Raw genomic sequence first — 19836 nt, 5'->3', positions numbered from 1 at the left:
TGTTCCCAGTCAGCAAACATGATGTTATGTCCAAGATCTTGTGCCCATTTAATCATAGCTGACTTAACCGTTTCATCCTGTGTATTCCATTTCAGCAGCAAGTTATACATTTTTGACATAATTTTAGTTTTAGGTTCTAGCACTTCTGTTTCTAATTTAGATTTTTCCACCTGGAAGCCAATTTTCCTGTCCAAATTGTATGCCTCCCTTATCTGAAAATAATGTAACCAGTCTCGGACTTTATTTTTTAATTTCTCAAAACTCTGCAATTTCAGTCTATCTCCTTCTTGCTCCAAAATTTCCCAATATTTTGGCCAACTGGCCTCCATATTGAGTTTTTTCTGAGCTTTCGCTTCCATTGGTGACAACCACCTTGGGGTTTTGTTTTCCAGTAGATCCTTATATCTAGTCCAAACATTAAACAGAGAACTCCTAACAATGTGATTCTTAAACGCTTTATGAGCTTTAACCTTGTCATACCACAAATATGCATGCCATCCAAACACATTGTTAAAACCTTCTAAATCCAAAATGTCTGTGTTTTCAAGAAGCAGCCAGTCTTTCAACCAGCAGAATGCTGCTGACTCATAATAGAGTCTGAAGTCTGGCAGGGCGAAGCCACCCCTTTCTTTTGCGTCAGTCAAAATCTTATATTTTATCCTAGGCTTATTTTGTGTGGAATTTTAATTAGGAATGATGGATTCCTAAACTTCTATTCTAGTGATTTGGGTTTTCTGCTATGGCTGTCCTCTAGCAAGAAATGAGCATTGTGAAATTCAAAATGGAATTTGCTCTTTATCCCTCACTCATCATTGCTGCCTACATTATTGCATTGATCCCCTTCTTTTGCTGCTCCTTTCTGCAGAAGCACAACAGGAAGTTGAGTACCAACATATAATTGTCAAATGAAACAGTTTATGAAAGTAACATCCTTTCTCTAGAGGGCAAAAAATGCTTTCCTTTATTGTAATTTTTAAAATTGTGGTCCAGCTCCAACACAGTGTAAATAAATAAACTGCCTCCTGTACAGTTCTAGAGGGTGAAGAACAAATGGAATCAGGAGAAACTGTCTTCGCCTTTCCTCTAGGAACATTCTGGGGATCTGCACAGGGGATCCAACCCCTTTTCTCAGTTTCTCCATTTCTTTCTCTTCTTAGCTGAATTTCCTGGTTCGTGTGTTGCATTAAACAACAATTAAAAACAAACCATGGTTTACTGTGAATGAGCAGCATGCTGGTTTATGGTGCTGAAAAGTTCTTGTGGCAGTCTTCCAGTGCTCATGCTGTACTGCCAGGAATCAAGCCAGCAGCTGGCTTATCATGATGTCTGAACCTGAAATCATGGTTTGTTTCCTCCAATCAATCCAAGAACAAACCTTGTATTTTGTTTGGAAAGAAGCAAATGATGAACCTGGCTTCACACACCACGAGTTGGACTCTGGCTTGTCTCATTGAGGTGCAGAAAAAGGAGAAGACTACAGCAAGAACTGTCAGCACCATACACCAGTACACTGTTCATTCTTCTTCTTCTTCTTCTTCTTCTTCTTCTTCTTCTTCTTCTTCTTCTTCTTCTTCAGCAGCCCTGTTCAGGGAAGTTTTAAACGTGTGATATTTTATTGTATTTTTGGTTTTTATGGAAGCCGCCCAGAGTGGCTGGGGAGGCCCAGCCAGATGGGCGGGGTATAAATAATAAATTCTTCTTCTTCTTCTTCTTCTTCTTCTTCTTCTTCTTCTTCTTCTTCTTCTTCTTCTTCCCTATACTTGGGGGTCTCAAGGTGGTTCACAAAATAAAATCAAGATATAAAACCACAAAATACACAATAAAAATAACAACAACAACCCAATAGCTCCTTGTTAGCTTGTTTCTAGCAAACCAGGCCGATGAGTCCATTCATCCTTACTTGCAGTGGAAATTCTGTAAACATAAAACTGAAAAAATCACAAACGTTGCCATTATCAATTCCGTTCTGATCAGTGTTCATTTGAAGTAGCATTTATTGTTGTTGTTTAGTCATTTAGTCATGTCTGACTCCTCGCGACCCCATGGACCAGAGCATGCCAAGCACCTCTGTCCTCCACTGCCTCCCGCAGTTTGGTCAAACTCATGCTGGTAGCTTCGAGAACACTATCCAACCATCTCATCCTCTGTGGTCCCCTTCTCCATGTGCCCTCCATCTTTCCCAACATCAGGGTCTTTTCCAGGGAGTCGTCTCTTCTCATGAGGTGGCCAAAGTATTGGAGCCTCAGCTTCACGATCTGTCCTTCCAGTGAGCACTCAGGGCTGATTTCCTTAAGAATGGATAGGTTTGATCTTCTTGCAGTCCATGGGACTCTCAAGAGTCTCCTCCAGCACCATAATTCAAAAGCATCAATTCTTTGGCGATCATCCTTCTTTATGGTCCAGCTTTCACTTCCATACATCACTACTGGGAAAATCATAGCTTTAACTATATGGACCTTTGTCAGCAAGGTGATGTTTCTTTTTTTTAAGATGCTGTCTAGGTTTGTCATTGCTTTTCTCCCAAGAAGCAGGCGTCTTTTAATTTCGTGGCTGCTGTCACCATCTGCAGTGATCATGGAGCATTTATTACTTGTCACATTCTGTGCCGCTTAAACTGAATTTGTGCTTATGTCTTGCTGTTTTGCAAATGTAAGATGGGCCAAGCTTGATATCTTTACGACCAAGAGCTACCAATCTCACTTTAGGGTTCTCTAATTTCATTTTGGAGAGAACTTGGTGGTGAATTTCAGCTCACTTTCACTCCCTCAGTGTGACTACTTCGTCAAAATGTGACTTAAGCATTCAGTAGAACATTTTTCTGTTTCATATGCGCTACCTCTTCTATATATATACATTTGCTAAACAGAGCATTATGTTACTAAGTAAAGGCAAAAAAAGTGTGATCAAGGAGAATTAGAGTTGCCATTCGGCCAATTTCTAAACAAGGTGGTCTGCTCTCTCTTGCTCTCTCTGGGTTTAAAAAATAAAATAAAATCTTTAATGTAATTTGGGCACATGCTGCCAACCTTCTTGATGTTTGGCTTTTCAGCCAAATGGCATCTCATTACTTCAGCTAGACTTCCTGCTGTAGCATACTGCAAAGGAACACAACAGCTCCTTCTTGGATGGGGTCGACATAAGTGGTGTGCAAACAAGATAAGCAGCTTTGCCAATGCATTATGGCTTATTATCTCTTGGCATGGTGCTCTTCCCACCATGTGCAAGTATTGGAGGAGAAGATGATGAGTCTTCCAAGCCAGGGCTGCAAGACCACACTCAACTGCAGTTTACAATCTTAGTCTGAAGGGCTTATTCAAACCATAGCTTGCCAGTATGGATGTAACAGGATATTATGGTTTGATCAAACCCCAAACTTCTCCATGTACACGAAGAAAGGAGGAAATGGGTTGAAGGATCATGGGTAGAAGGATCAGAAATGTGATGTCTGAATGCAATTCATGTCTTACGTTGAAGCTGACTTGACATTAGCCCTGTTCTGGTGTTTTGCCAAATGTGCAGAAAGGGCAGGTGCAGTATACCTGAAGGAGCGTCTCCACCCCCAGCGTTCAGCCCAGACACTGAGGTCCAGCTCCGAGGGCCTTCTGGTGGTTCCCTCACTGCGAGAAGTGAGGTTACAGGAAACCAGGCAGAGGGCCTCCTTGGTGGTGGCACCTGCTCCGTGGAATGCCCTCCCCATAAGATGTCAAGAAACTAAACAACTATCTGATTCCAAGCTAAACCCCTAGCACAGTTATTATATGGGGCTCAGATTTGGACAGGTACTCACCTTGGATCAATGGAAGCTGTCTAATCAAAGTTCTTAAGGCAAATTTTCTCTGTACCACCCTGTGTCTCAAATGCATCATTGTGCCTAGAGGCTAATTTTCCATCGGTAGAATTATGGATCTGGCGTAGGACACTTAACTATTGGCTTCACCTAAACTCAAATCCCCCGGGTCTAATATCCCTAGTGCTGCAAGATTGTCACAAGAGCGCCTGGACTAAAATTGTCTATCAAAAACTTCACTCTTGTGGTTTATCACAACAGCTACTCACTTTGGGTTTTGGTAAAGCAAACAGTTTAATTTGTCAGCGCCTCAATGATATCGAGCATCAGAACAACTTGGCCACAATAAGGAAATTTTGCCCATGCTATGACTATTTTCCATCTTCCCATTTCTACTCTCTGGTGCCCTATCTGTGTAACCTAGCAATTCTAAAACATAGACACACTTTTACTCTCGCAAGATTGAATGTACTGCCCTCGGCTGTACTTGAGGGATGATTCCAACAGATTCCACACGAAAAACGCTTATTCCCCTGTGGAGATGGCAGTACTGAATCGGTGGCACATGCCCTTCTGGCTTGCACTCTTTATAAAGACTTGAGGAATGAGATTATCACCCCTCTTTTATTGTCCATTCTGGGTCGTCCAACCACTGCCACCGTGTCCTTTCTCTTGGCAGATCAAGATGAGCAGGTGACAGCAAAGGTTGCAAGGTTTTTAGCTGGGGCAATCAGAATAAGATCCACTATTTGACTACTGATTCAAAACCCTAAAATGTATTTTATATCATTGACTTTTTATTTCTACACTTTGTATATTGTATTGTTGTTTTATTGCTATGGCTGACACAAATAAAGATTCATTCATTCATTCGTTCAAACAACTATCTGACCTTTAGAAGACATCTGAAGGCAGCCCTGTTTAGGGAAGTTTTTAATGTTTGATGTTTTATTGTGCTTTTAATATTCTGTTGGGAGCCGCCCAGAGTGGGCAGGGTATAAATAAATTATTATTATTATTATTTAAACATGCAAACCCCACCCCCAGTATCACTGAATATGCTGGCCTAACTCCATTCCTTCACAAGTTGAGAGGGGAGGTCTGAAGGGAGATTGTGAGCTGATTAATCTGAATATGTTCAGCATCCTCCTCATAATAAAGAACCTGGGCCTGTATCAGGGTCCCCAATGCAATTGGGATTCTTATTGTACTTACCTGAAAGGGTTTAGAATTCAAATCTTCCCTCTCAAGATGAGAAGATGTGAAGCAGAGCTAGCATGTGCCAGGAAATTCAGTATACGGCTTGTCTGTGTGCTCCTGCCCTCTCCACACTTTTAGCCCACCTGCATTCAGGTGAATAGGGCTATTGTTACTCCTTAAAATAGGGCGTGTATGCATTTTAAGTTTATTCAAATTAAAATTAGCACCTTGTGGGAAAGGAGATGAATAGAACATCCTTTAAAAAAATGTTAAAAGGGATGGCAAATCGTATTTTCGAACTCCCAACTGGAATGTCATCAAAGGACTCTGGAAGAGCAAACTCTTCCCTGTATTCTATTTACATAGAATTATTTTTAGCCTGAATTGCTACCAGTCAAGGTTGTAAGGTCTGGTTCTCATTAATAGCAGACAGAGTGGTAAACCCATGTCTGGGCTACAGGAGTGAATGTTCCACCATACCAAAAGATTCCTTGCAAACAGAAAGGTAGTGTGTCAAGAAGGAAGAATTCAAGACTAAACTTCTCCTTGAAGTTCTAGATTTCTATGTGCATAATTTTTCCCCTTAATGGGGGAAGCATTGAATCATGTGAACCCCTGCAAAATTGTGAACCCTTGCAAAATTACTGTGCATCTAAACCATAAGTATATGGAAAACAAAAGCATATAATGGGCTCTATTTTCATAGATTACCTTTCTCACACTAATTGAGCCACCTTTCTCATACAGTATTGTTATTCAAACATTCCAGTTATCCTTGCTTAGGAAATAGGCGTACAATTTCTTTTAATCAAATGTATACAATACATGGCTTTGTTTGCTATTGGGATTTAGTTAATATCAACAGACATTGCTGAAGGAAATAAACTTTTGATTAAAAAAACAGTCTTGCGTTTTAATTTCAAGCTTATTCCTTTCATAATAGGTTCATTTTTGAATTCTTTATATTTATCACTATTACATGCCATTGTAGGAAATGCCCTCTAAATGAGCTGGCAGCTCTTACCTGACCAGTCCCAACACTAGGAGTTAATTAGCACAAAATGTGGATGCAAAGGGATTCCATCCAATTGCATTAGGCTGGGTTGCTGAAACAAAGAAATTTATCATTTTGAAAGTTGCTAATTGTGCCTGCTTTTCTGTTTGGAGAAGGGAGTCTGTAGGTCTGGGCCAGTCGCCCTTGGGGACCTATCTGTTAACTTACTGTCACCTTCTCTTGAGATACCATCATCTTGTAACACTGAGCTATAAAATTGTAATTGCAGGTCTTTTGAAGCATACAGCAAAAGGACACAAAGTTTGTTTACACGAAGGAATTCGCAAGAAAACCAAAGTAAGTGGAACATGTGGCTACCTTAGGTATGAAGAATAAGACCTGTCAGTTGCTCAGAGTATTTTATCCAATTTATTCACCCCCTCAATTAATAGCTAGCACAACATTGCACGGAAGTCTTCATAAAACAATGGGGTTCTGTTAAGATAGCTATGTGTCCTCTTTATTGAAGACTGTCATGTATTTGAGGGGCTACTAAAGAGAAAGAACTTACATGAAAGGACAGCAGGGGCCTTGAAGTTACCCATCAACGGCTACTACCTCGAATGAGCATTCACATAGGTCACCTGGTCTTCCCCCTACAATGAGATGTATTTGTATTGAAATGGTAATAATTAATTCTAAATTTGCACCTGTACATATAAATCAGCATATGCAAATTTTGTGCAAATCTTGCCCTCTTCTGTGGTTATGCATTTTTTCATTTCTAGTAATAGGCAATTTGACACCACAGATTCTGTTCATTAAGTGAAGACAAAGACCATTTCTGTAGCCTGCAGCACACACCAATTAACTTTTAGATTAACTCAAATCCTCTTGATATTTTGCAAATACTGTTGCTATAGTCCTATAAATACTTGAGTCCAAGTATGTTCCTCCTGCCAACCTAGCAGTTCAAAAGCACATCAAAGTGCAAGTAGATAAATAGGTACCACTCTGGCGGGACAGTAAACGGTGTTTCCTTGTGCTGCTCTGGTTCGCCAGAAGCAGCTTAGTCATGCTGGCCACATGACCCGCAAGCTGTATGCCGGCTCCCTCGGCCAGTAAAGCGAGATGAGCGCCGCAACCCCAGAGTCGTCTGTGACTGGACTTAATGGTCAGGGGTCCCTTTACCTCTACCTCCAAGTATGTTCTATTGATATTAGTGACTCCATGCCTTTTGGAATTGCATGCATGTATTTTGGGGGGGATTCAACTGCATTTTGAAATTTGAGGCTTTGAATGGCTTGTTGAGCAGTTGACATTCTTTGTATTCTGCAGGGATTGCTTTTTGCACAGTCAGGAAAGATACAGTAGTGCTGGAGAGTTCCTCAGCATCATCAAGTTGTAAGAGAAGAAGAAGTCATCTATGGAGAAAATGGAAGGTGAAACTTGAGTGGAATTTCTAAGAATTAAATATATGCTTCTGAGCACATGGTAAATACACATTTGATTGTGTATACATGGGTGTGATTCTGTGTAGGTCTGGCCCCACTCACTTTTGGATCTGTCTTTTCCTTCTACTGAAATGTGCTCCCCAATGGTTTTCCATCAGGGATTCCCCACTTCTGGTTTATAGAATTCTGATAAGAGCAGAATTCAGAAATATTTATACACAGGAGTAGCTTTGCTTGGATCAACCTTCACATCATAAGACTGAAGATACTATATGTTGTATTTCATGGACAAAAGACTAGGTTATGGATTTGGTAATCCAATAGTGCTTTGGATAGGAAAATCAACACATATGTTGAATGCAATTGCCCTATGTGTGGTCTGGTTTGGTTTGGTTTTTTTTAAAAAAAGGTCATGATACAATGAAGGTTTTTTTAACAATGGTTACATTTTTGTGTGACATTTCTGTTGTTCCTAGTTTTGCCATTTGAAAAAGAAAAAAATCTTTGATCCTACATTAGTTGATTGCATTTGTCCATATGGCTTTCTCCTCCCCATTTTTCACACTTCCCACTGTGTGTGATAGCAATTTAGTTTGCAGTGGGACGTCCCTCCTGCTGCTTTCGCTATTTTAAGATGCTATGACCCAGGCAAGGGGGACTACATTTTTCTATGCAAAGCTAATAATTCTCCAGAATGCATGAAAGAATCGGAAATGCCACTCAGATCACTCCACAAGAAATTGCCAGATTTTTCAAAATGAGTGACAACAACAAAACAATACTATGCGAAAGTTCATTAGAGTTACCACTTATAGATGTATAGTTATTCAGACATGCATCCTATTTTATTTTAGTCAATGAAACTTATTCCCATAGGACTGCATTCTTAGAAACTATCTTGCTCAACAAGTCTCTTTTTTGCAGAACAAAAATTTCCAGTGTATCTTCATTTACGACCGTGGCAGTTTGTGTTAAAAATACATGTTATGCTGGGTTTTCCATGCAATTCTCTACATTTTCTTAATCAAAGGCAGTTTTGGTAGACTACAGTTAGGAGAGGAGTGGAGGTGGATGGAGATGGGATGCTTAATTCTTTCCCTATCACTTGTTTTTTCCTCTCAAAATCATTTCCCCCAAGCTGCTTTTCCCCTGCAGGAGAAAAAAGTAGCAAAATGTGGTTCATTTTGAAAGGAAGGAATGATCAGCAGGGAATGTTTGAAGGAGCACATGCCATTCAGTCTTCCAACTCACCCAACGAAAAAGCTGTAAACTTATAGATGAGAAGGAGAGAGTCTTAAAATTAGTGACAAGAGTCCTCTTCACACATTCGCTGGGGACAGGGGGTCTTTTCCGGCCTCTCCACACAATTAGGAACCCTATATGTCATGTGGACAATTCTGCATAGATAGGCTTTATACTAACCTTCAGCTGGGCACATGGAGGTCAGAAAGAGGTCTCCTCCAACCAACCTCTGCATTCAGTGAATGCATGATTTGAATCAGGACAGAGTTAATGAAATTGACATTGACAAGGAGCCAGTATAAGAATGTTAGAACTGAAGGTAATTTTAAGTGAAGGAGGGGGGGAGCATGTACAAGAGCCTAATTACACTTAATAAAAAATACTTGAAAACTATAACACATGTACCATCTCACAGCAGCATTGGCAATCATCAGAAGCCTACATGTGAATCCCTTGTTATACTATTATGGGTTTTATATACTATTATAGGATGCAGGTGGCGCTGTGGTCTAAACCACTGAGCCTAGGGCTTGCTGATCAGAAGGTCGGTGGCTCGAATCCCCACAACGGGGTGAGCTGCTGTTGCTCGGTCCCTGCTCCTGCCAACCTAGCAGTTCGAAAGCACATCAAAGTGTAAGTAGATAAATAGGTACCACTCCGGCGGGAAGGTAAATGCCATTTCCATGCACTGCTCTGGTTTCGCCAGAAGCGGCTTAGTCATGCTGGCCACATGACCCAGAAAAACTGTCTGCGGACAAACGTTGGGTCCCTTGGCCAGTAAAGCGAGATGAGCGTTCACAACTGGACATAACTGTCATGGGTCCTTTACCCCTTTTAAATGGGTTTTCAATATTGTTATATATATTAGTTTTAGCGTATATTTCAGTTTTAATGGGTACCGTTTTTATATTGTCGCTAGGGTACACCATGTAGAGATTTAAGGGGGAAAATATTAAGCAGTTTAGAAATGCTCTAAAATAAATAATAAATGATAAATAAATGTTTTTTAAAAAAATGTGATTCAACTTGGTGCCTAAATGTTGGCACCAGCCAATTCCAAGGGGCAAGGAGTTTGAAAGCTGGGAACAGGAACATTGGCCTGAGGCTCAATGACATGTGTTTATGTGTAATGTGTAGCTACACCTTTACAGGGCAATCCTATGCATATTTACTTCTAAACAAATCCTGCTATGTTGAAAGGTGCTTGTTCCCCAATAAGGGTGCAGATAGGATTGCAACCTTAGATTCATTCTGATGTAACGGAAGAGGGGGGAAATAGCAGGAAGGGAGACTGGCAAGGAGGAATTGCTGTAGCCTGGATGAGAAATGACCAGAGAATGGGCAAAAGCCTCTTTCAAAATACTGTAGTTAGAATAATACTGCATTTGTAAACGTATTTAGGAAATGATTTCATTCCTGAGATCTTTACAAGTGTGTACAGGGGGGGTGAGGAGAGGTATATACAAAGCTTTGTAAAGCGTTATTTGCATAGATGCTGCTTTATAAACAAATGGCAGTCTATTAGAGAAAGGGAAACTGAGAGGCCTATGTTAATTTGGGGGTTTTCTGCTCCAATTTAGGGCTTGTCGTTTTAGGGGTTTTGCAAATTTCTTCAGCGAGGGGTCTTAAAAATACGTATTTGGGTGTGAGGAACTGAATTCTGTGATTATTTTTTTATTGGACAACATTTAGCTTGGTAAGTCTACATTTGATGAGAAAGCACATAAACTCCTTTCAGAAAACCAAAGATTTTTATTTTGCCCTCTGAAAATGTCAGAAGTAAATAATAGTAATAGTAACAACAATAATATCGACATCCGTATATAATATAATTTCAAGTACTTGACAATCATTTTTAATGATTTTTCTGTAATTTTACACACATTTTACTTACCAAGAAATGCTAAATTATATTAATTTGAGTAAAAAAAAAAATTTTTTTTTTAATTCCAAAGTCATGGTGCAACTTTTAGCACCGCTCATTTTTTTTGGAATTTGAAAGTTGACAAATTCAACACGCTCTGCCAGTGCTCCATTATGTTAACATGCAATGCATCCCTGGCGGACTCCTTTTGTGGAGCAGTTGTTTTGCTCATTCCACTAAGGCCCAGGTGAGTGTAGTTTGGCGAAAAAGGAACAATTATGTACTCCCAAACACACAGAAGCATCCGAACTCACACAGCTTGCCTTTTACAAGGGCAATAAAGTTTTATATCCATTTACGGGAGAAGCGGTGTGAAGCAAAATACCGAATGCCACCAAAATAAACGGATGGGAAGGAAATTGGCTATATTTGGCTACGCCTTAATCATTCTGTGTTTTAACTTCATATCGTGGTAATAAACTCCCACTCTGCCACCCGGCCTGTGATTCTGCAACCTAATCCTGAAACTAAGCGCCTTCAGTTCTAGTTGTTGCCCAGTGCCAGTGTTAAGAATACGCAAAAGGCTTGACATCAATTACAACATTACACACAACATAAAATTTAACAGCTCGAATCAGCCTTTCATTGCTGTTTAAAGCAACCCTGCAGGACTTTCTAAGACCTTAAAAACCAACCAGCTCCTAAAAAGGCTTAGATTTTCCAAAGAGTGCAGGAGCTGATGCTGTAACTAAAGGGATTTTGCTGTTGGGGTGCAGACTACCATGCAATAGGCATTAAATCAAAGGCAACCTTAAATATATACATTGAGCCCATCTAGACCGCCATACTACGGTAGGAGTAAAAAAAACAACCCCTCATCCTTGGTCACCTGTGTAATCCTGCCCAGGTGGATTTCATCACGTAATCCAGAATGCGGCAGCTAGACTGGTGACTGGGAGTGGCTCCCGACACCATATAACACCGGTCCTGAAAGACCTACATTGGCTCCCAGTATGTTTCCGAGCACAATTCAAAGTGTTGGTGCTGACCTTTAAAGCCCCAAACAGCCTCAGCCCAGTATACCTGAAGGAGCGTCTCCACCCCCATTTTCAGCCCAGACACTGAGGTCCAGCTCCAAGGGCCTTCTGGCAGTTCCCTCCCTGCAAGAAGTGAGGAGCCTTCTCAGTAGTGGTGCCCGCCCTATGGAACGCCCTCCCATCAGATGTCAAAGAAATAAACAACTATCAGACTTTTAGAAGACATCTGAAGGCAACCCTGTTTAGGGAAGTTTTTAATGTTTGATGTCTTAGTGTGATTTTAATATTCTGTAGGGAGCCGCCCAGAGTGGGCGGGGTATAAATAAATTATTATTAGTAGTAGTAGTAGTAGGTAGGTACAGATAGGGTGGCCTATTTTACAAAGGACAGCCCTCTGTTTGAAGGGTCATAAGAAACATGAGCAAGGAACATTGACATTGTCCATTGGCAACTAACCGAGTAAGCACATGAGCCAAGTGGTCACAGCCTTCCACACTACGCAATTTTATTTAAATTTTAGCATTTTCCCCCTCTAAATTTGCAGCTGTACATATACATATTTGCATATTTGCGAATTTGCAAATTGCATGTGCAGCCACGGTGATGCATAAGCGACCACGCTTAGTGGAGGCGTGTGGTTAAAAGTGTGATAAGATGGCTGCCAGGATGGGCACACTGGTAAATTTTGTGAAAGCAAAATTGTTGTGGTAAATTTACAGAAACTAGGGCTGCCATACGTCTGGGATTTCCAGGACATAACCAAGATTCGTCCGTCAGAAATAGCATCTGGGTGGAATTTCTGAAAGTTGGTAAAAATGTCCGGGCATATGGCAACCTTTGTTGGACGTGTTGATTTTTTGGTGAATTTCCTTAAAAATAGCTCCAAAACTTCTTCTTTTTTGGAGATTTTGTCAAAAAGGCTCAACAACTTTGCCCCCTCCAAAACAGAAAGAAAGAAAAGAAAAGGCTCAACAACTTTTGAAATACGGCAACCCTACAGAAACGTTTGCTTCTTTCTTCACTTGTTTTCCCGACCCCAGGTGAAAGTGAAGAGAGGTTGTGGTAGTTTCCCCCTCTATAAAAGGGCATGGAACAGAGGGCTTGGGTGGCACAGGAGAAAATCCAGGCCTTCTATCTTTGTGTCAAAATTCATGTGGAGGCCGCTGGTCTGTGCTTCCCTGACATGCGATCCCCCTCATAAAACGCCAACGGTTTCTGCTGAGGGGAGGCCCAGACAAAGCGAGGGTCGAGGCTGAATTACCTCTCACCTCTAATAAGGGTGGTCCTTGCAGGTCAGCGCTGAGGTCGTAGGAAGGGCAGCACGAGGAAGCTTCCTTGTCTCGCAGCTGTGACTTTTCTGGGACTCTGGAAAAGTAAACGGTTCGGTTTCTAATCCTTTAACCAAATAATCAGATAAAATAGACTTGTACTGAAACTGTTTTTCTTTTCAGCCTCTCGGTGACATGCTGGCTCGCCTTGCTCGGTGCAGCGGAGTATAGTTAAAGGGCTTTGTTTACACCAGTGCCAAAGACTTAACACACCAATCTTTTAATGAATAACAACAAACATTGTGGTTATTCCTTTCTCAATAGGGTTTGTGTTGGGAGAGATGGACGTATCTCTGCCAAATAGGGGTGATGTACTGATTTCGCAGTTGAAAGTACACACAGCGGTCGTCCTTCGAGCCCTTACCTGCTTGCCAGCGGTGACTTTGCATCTGAACAGCGAAGCTTCTTTCATTCATATTGCATGAAAAGTGGTATTTAGTCTTCTAATCCCCCCTGGCTTTGTAGAACTAGCATTGAAAGCTGGGTCAAAGGGCCAGCTGGGTAATGTCTCCCCTATAAAATAAGTGGAGTTTTCTGTCTATACTGGTTGTGAAGAAAATGCTTAAAGATCATAGAATCATAGGGACGTTGGAGGTTGAATCGTTCAACCTCCTTGTGAATAAAGCATCTACAGTGCAGGAGGACACAAGAGCAACGCCAACGGGCGGTAATCTTCATTCTACTTGAATAGCTCCAGCGAAAGACCACCCACTGTTCCACTGTCTAATAGCTCTGAGCATCAGAAAGTTTCTCCTGTTATTTAACCGACATCTGCTCCTCTGCCATTTCCACCTGTAATAAAAAAATAAAGGTCTTCTACATATAATAAATGTTCATAAATGTGCCAACCAAGCACGTACATAGATATGTGGACCAAATGTCTGGAGCAGCACAGGAAGACCGTCCCGAAACCATTTTGACTCACAAACTGACCAAATGTTTTCTCTGCAAGGAGGGAGGGGGTGTGTGAGGGAACCTTCCCATTGTCTCAGGAATTGGGTAATCACCATCTCAAAGGAATGGCCAGACTACCAGGAAAGGCAATCAGATAAGGCATTATCAGATAACCTGGCAGACAGGAAATACAACAACATTCAAATTTCTGTTGTAGACCTCCTTTTCTGTGATGTAGGTATGATGTATGGAGGGGTGGTCTTGGACTCCAGGGCGGGCGATTAAAAATGTCTATATAAGGGCGGGCACACCTTTGTTCTGGGTCCTCCTCCATCTTCCTGCGTGTGAGGGGAGCACCCTATTGCAACAGCTTTAATAAAGATCAGGCTTACTAGCTGCTTTGCTTCTCAATATTATCTTGTTGGCCTCTGTTATTTTCTCCTACCAATAGGGAACCCACTTAAGGACTCTTTCCGGGCTCTTGGATACCCCATAAGGGAAGAAGGGCAGATTTTGTTTAGAACACACCCATTACTTATAGTCATGCCCTCTAGAGCAGCAGAGAACAAGTCTTCATCTCCATCTTCTGCAAGATGGTCTTTCAGCTATTTTAAGATAGCTGAAGCTGGGGCAGCGTGTCAAAGGACTGCTGAAGAATCCATAGTCTTCCTCTCCTGCTGCAACAAGCTCCCCTGGTCTCCAAGAGCTCACAGAGCAACGAGAAGCGCAGAACAGAGGTCAGAGGTAGATGGATGCAGTAGGAGACTGCTTGGGAAATATCCAAGAGAGGAGGTTTGGAAGGCAGGGACCTTCAGTTCTAGAAACTGCTCCATGTGTGCAAGATCTACTGGGAAGTGTTGCTGAGACTACTAGGGCGAGGTATGTTTGGTTCCTTGAATAAAGAGTCAACTTCATTGACAATGGAAATCTACTTCTGCCTTCAGCCCTGCTGACCAGCTGATTGGTGATGACACTTGGGGATCCACTGCACAATGAAGTTCCCCATTGGGATCTCTGTCATGCAACCAACCACTGCTGAAAGCACCGCTGTCTCAGCACTGACTTCAAGCGTCATTTGAATCTGTTTGGATCTTCCTTTGAAGCATGCCTTCTAGCCATGCTACAAAGGACAGATGTCTCACCTGACATCATGATGATGTCAGGGGACTGACTGGTGGCAATGGGAGAACCAGGATGTGACTTGCTGTCTGGAATCAGTTCTTCACATCCTATACCTTGGGTTGAATATGCTTCATGTTGAGCGTGTTCGAGTTGCACTCCGCGGCAACCCGGAAGTAATGGAGCGTGTTACTTCCGGGTTTCACTGCTCGTGCATGTGCAGACGCTCAAAATGACATCATGCGCATGCGCAGAAGCGGCGAAAAGCGATGCGCATGTGCGCAGACGTGCCATCGCTAGTTATGTTTGCTTCTGGATGGGAAGGGGCTCCGGAACGGATCCCGTTCGCATCCCAAGGTACCACTGTATAACACTTGCCAAGTGTGCAGATATTTCAGGTGTATTTCCAGTCATTCCTACATTTGTAAAGTGGCCCAGTATTATGTCCCCCTTCTGGTGGAAACTAGGGGTGGGGTGGAGAGGTGTGGCTGAAAGATTTGTGAATTGATTATTATTATTATTATTATTATTATTATTATTATTATTATTATTAATTTTATTTACATAAATCCACCCCAACTCAAATAAACGAATCCACCGCCATTAGACATGAACATAACATAATATAAGCATAACATAAAATAAAACAAATTACAAAATAAAAGACTTCCTTTATCCTGTACATGGCCTCCTTATTTACTTCTTATAAACTGTTTACTTTATGACTTATTATTACGATTTTTTTTTCAAATTATGACTTAAAAAAAATACAAAGATTTGTGACTTGCTTAAATCGGTGACTTTATGGCTAAAGTAGGGTGACCATTTATATATTCTCAAAAAACAGGAAATACATCACCTTTCCCAGCCCCTCCAAAAAAAGAAAAAAAGAAAACCTAAACAAGAGAGGGTATATATTTACATACACTATATATTATTTTATGTATAGACACATTTTAACAAAAATACTAAAATTTAAACAGAAACATGACACATCTCACTTTAAAGAGCAAGACTGTGACCAGTACTGTCCAGTGGCTTCTAACTATTGGTGGGCATCTTCAAAGTCCCTTGTGCTTTACCTTCTTATGGCTCTCTATCTTTAAGCTGGGCATGGACTTACAACAGCCTTTCGAACAGAGGACTGTCCTCAGTAAAGTAGGGCACATGGCCACCTGAGGCTGAAGTGAAACTTTAACCAGGAACTTCCAGATTCACAACTCATGCCTGTACACAAGCCAGGAAGGAGCCACAGAAACCAGAAAGAATGCAAGAAGGGGAAACTTGTTCTCAGAAGTGTCAGGAGATTTACTGCAGTTCACTGCAATTTTGGAACACGAGTTCCTTCTTTAGCAGTCATCTACAATCATAAAAAAGAAACCAATTATTGATACACAAACAAAATTGAATACAACATTATTATTTTTAAAAAACTTGAAACATAACTATTATTTTAAAAGCGTAAAAATGTAACTACAGTGGTACCTCGGGTTACAGACACTTCAGGTTACAAACTCTGCTAACCCGAAAGTAGTATCTCAGGTTAAGAACTTTGCTTCAGGATGAGAACAGAAATGGCGTGGTGGCAGCGGGAGGCCCCATTGGCTAAAGTGGTACCTCAGGTTAAGAGCAGTTTCAGGTTAAGAACGGGCCTCCAGAACAAATTAAGTTCTTAACCCAAGGTACCACTGTAGCTGATACAATGGTTTTAGAATGATGGCTACTGAAAAGTAGTAAATGTGGTTGGGAGAACAGTGTGTGTGTGTGTGTGTGTGCGTGCGTGCGTGCGTGTGTGTGTGTGTGTGTTTTGAACACAGCCTGAGCATGTTCTTGCAAAGTCAGGTGTTTAAGAGGAATTTTATTCTGCTCTACGCAGTACAGCTGAACATTTTATCATTTCTTAACCCCTGATATTGTTCCTCCAGACTAGAGAGACGAGTAGATTTGAAGCGTAGGAAACTTCTTGGGAGAAATGGAGGATTAGTTCTGAACTGCATAGGAAATGTGGAATGAAAAGTGCTCAGGGAAGAAAAAAAATCAGTTCATTGGCAAATCCAACCCCTAATAAAGACTTTTCATGCACACTTTGTTTCCTTCTTCAACTTTCTCTCAATTAGAACTATGTTAATACAGTGATCGGTCTGAGGCTTAAACTCACAAGAGCCAGGAAATTCAAAATTAAGGCTCCCTTGGTAAACTTAATTCTACCCCCACTGTGCATATTACATTTTATGATGGAGCGGGAGGGAGGCTGTCTTTTATTATGGGATCATATAACAGAGTGACATATTGTGAGTGATAAGAAATAGGTGTGAGACTTGCTGTGGAGGTTAAAGAAATGTCACCATGGCTAAGTAGTCTTCACTCTGTCTTGCAAAAATGGAATTTTAATTGCTGGTTGTAGAACATTGTTAATATATGATGTCAGGCTAACTAAAGCTTGACAACTTATCACATTGTTGGCATGCAATGAGTTCTACATTAATTGTGTCATATCTGGGGTTTCTTTTTAATGTGATATTTTGAATTCTTCTTAGGTCCCTTTGGTGCTTGCTCCTAAAGCTGTGATTTGTAAGTAGTGTTTGTAGAACCCTGTGGTTCTTTGGGAGCTTACCAAAGGTTCCTCATTGAGAAGGTAAGAAAATGATGAACAGGGCTGTCTAAAAGGTAGCTTGCAACTCACCACTGATCTATCCTCCCAACGCACAGCCACAGAGGAATATTGAAAGCATTCTCTTGTAGGATTGTGGGGTGAAATCTAATGAGCCTGACTATTCCATATGGCCTGAGTGCATAGCTGTCAACTTACAGATTTGAAAATAAGGGACCAGCAGCCTTGAAAATAAGGGACCAGCAGCCAAAATAAGGGACCTGCAGCCTCACCTGTTCCAGGCACTCCAGTCTGAGTCCTCCTGCAGTCTGGTCAAACTCATGCTGGTAGCTTCAAGAACACTGTCCAACCAACTTTGTAACCAGAGGTTCAACTGAATAGAACCTGAATCACATGCACCACAAGGCCTATGCAGCCTCAACTTAAGATGGCTCCCTGGCCTGGCTTTGCACTGCAAAGTCTGCAGCAGCACATGCAACAAAATGGCGTCCAGCATTCAAAACCCCCCTCAGCTTGCATTAACTAGCCACACACAAGGCATGCAAGCTCCACCCCCCAGTCGTTCTTAGACTTCTTATTGGGTGAGCAACACAGCCAAGCAACACAGTTGGAGCCTCCCTCCTCCCTGGCCGGCAGGGAGGGAGGGAGAGGAGCTGCTTCCTTTGAAATTTAAGGGACATCGTTTAAGGGACATCTATCAATAAGGGACAGCAGTGGGACATGGCGCTGGAATAAGGGACTGTCCCTTCAAATAAGGGACACTTGACAGCTATGCCTGAGTGTACAGCTTAGGACTTCTCCTACCCAGAATTCTCTGTAGTGTGCCCAAGTTTCCTGACAGACACTCATACCCTCCAACATTTCTCCAATGAAAATTAGGGGTGTCCTATTTAACAACAACAACAATTTTATTACTGCTACCCTGCCCATCTGACTTGGGTTGCCCCAGACACTCTGGGAGACTTCCAACACATAATAAGAATAATAAAACATTAAACATTAAAAAACCTTCCCTGTACAAGGCTGCCTTCAGAGGTCTTCTTGGGGGTCACATAACTCTACACCCTCCAACATTTCTCCGATGAAAATAGGGACGTCCTAAGGAAAAGGCAGGACATTCCAGGATCAAAACAGAAACAAGAACAGCTTCTGTAAATCTGGGACTGTCACTGGAAAATAGGGACATTTAGAGGGTCTGACTGCTACAAAAGAAAGGTTCCTTGAATGTAGACATTTTGAACACCAATGCTTTCAAGACTTCATGAATCAAAACCTGTTTATATATGTATCCACATAGCTACTTTATTAGACAATGCATAAATACCGGTAATAGCTGGCACCAAGAGACGGAAGGGAGGCACATAAACCAGCAAACTAGCCTCTTCTTGTTGACATCACTACTGCCACCAAGTGGATATTTTTTATTTTTCTCTGCCTCCACTAAAGAGCCCTTCAACCTCCTGAGCTTTAACTAGCCCAACTTATTCCCAATACTGGTTAGAGCAGTGTGGCACCTAGGCATGGGGTAAACAACAAGGCCTCTGACAATCTCTCTCTCTCCCCCCCTCCAAGATATTATACTTAAAGGTTTTGTAAGGCAGCAAATTAAACAATTTTTAAGAAAAATGATTTTAGAAAAAAATGCCAGTTGTGCAATTTGAGTAGCTAACCTATGAGAGACAACAACATCAGAAGTTAAACGCATTCAGCTACAGTGGTACCTCGGGTTAAGAACTTAATTTGTTCTGGAGGTCCATTCTTAACCTGAAACTGTTCTTAACCTGAGGTACCACTTTAGCTAATGGGGCCTCCTACTGCCGCCACATGGCCCCCACGCGATTTCTGTTCTCATCCTGAGGTAAAGTTCTTAACCCGAGGTACTATTTCTGGGTTAGTCTGTAATCTGAAGTGTCTGTAACCTGAAGTGTCTGTAACCTGAGGTACCACTGTATATCTATTCTGGAGTCTTTCCCTAACCAAATCAATACTTATCACTTTGCATTGCTCATTTCAACTTCTGGAACATTTTGTGGACTTTTTCAGGTTCCTTCTTACTGCCGTGCCCAACTGTGCTCTTGAACTCTTCCCAGTGTTTCATCTCTTTCTCTCTCATTCAGCTCTTCAACTTCATCTCCTGAACTTCAGCTGCTCAAGATTCTGACTCTACAACCTCCTGACTAACTACTCTATTTTCTAACTTGATTTATATACAATATTCTCACCACCACCCCTTTCAACCTTTTAACTAGTCTGAAGGACAGTGGAGGCTTGGTTAGGTTTCTCTCGCCCCTTTTGTCTCCAAGTTC

This window comes from Podarcis filfolensis (genome assembly GCF_964270895.1).
Source record: "Podarcis filfolensis genome assembly, chromosome: 3".
NCBI classification, from domain to species: Eukaryota; Metazoa; Chordata; class Lepidosauria; order Squamata; family Lacertidae; genus Podarcis; species Podarcis filfolensis.
Note: the sequence above shows the minus strand (reverse complement) of the source record.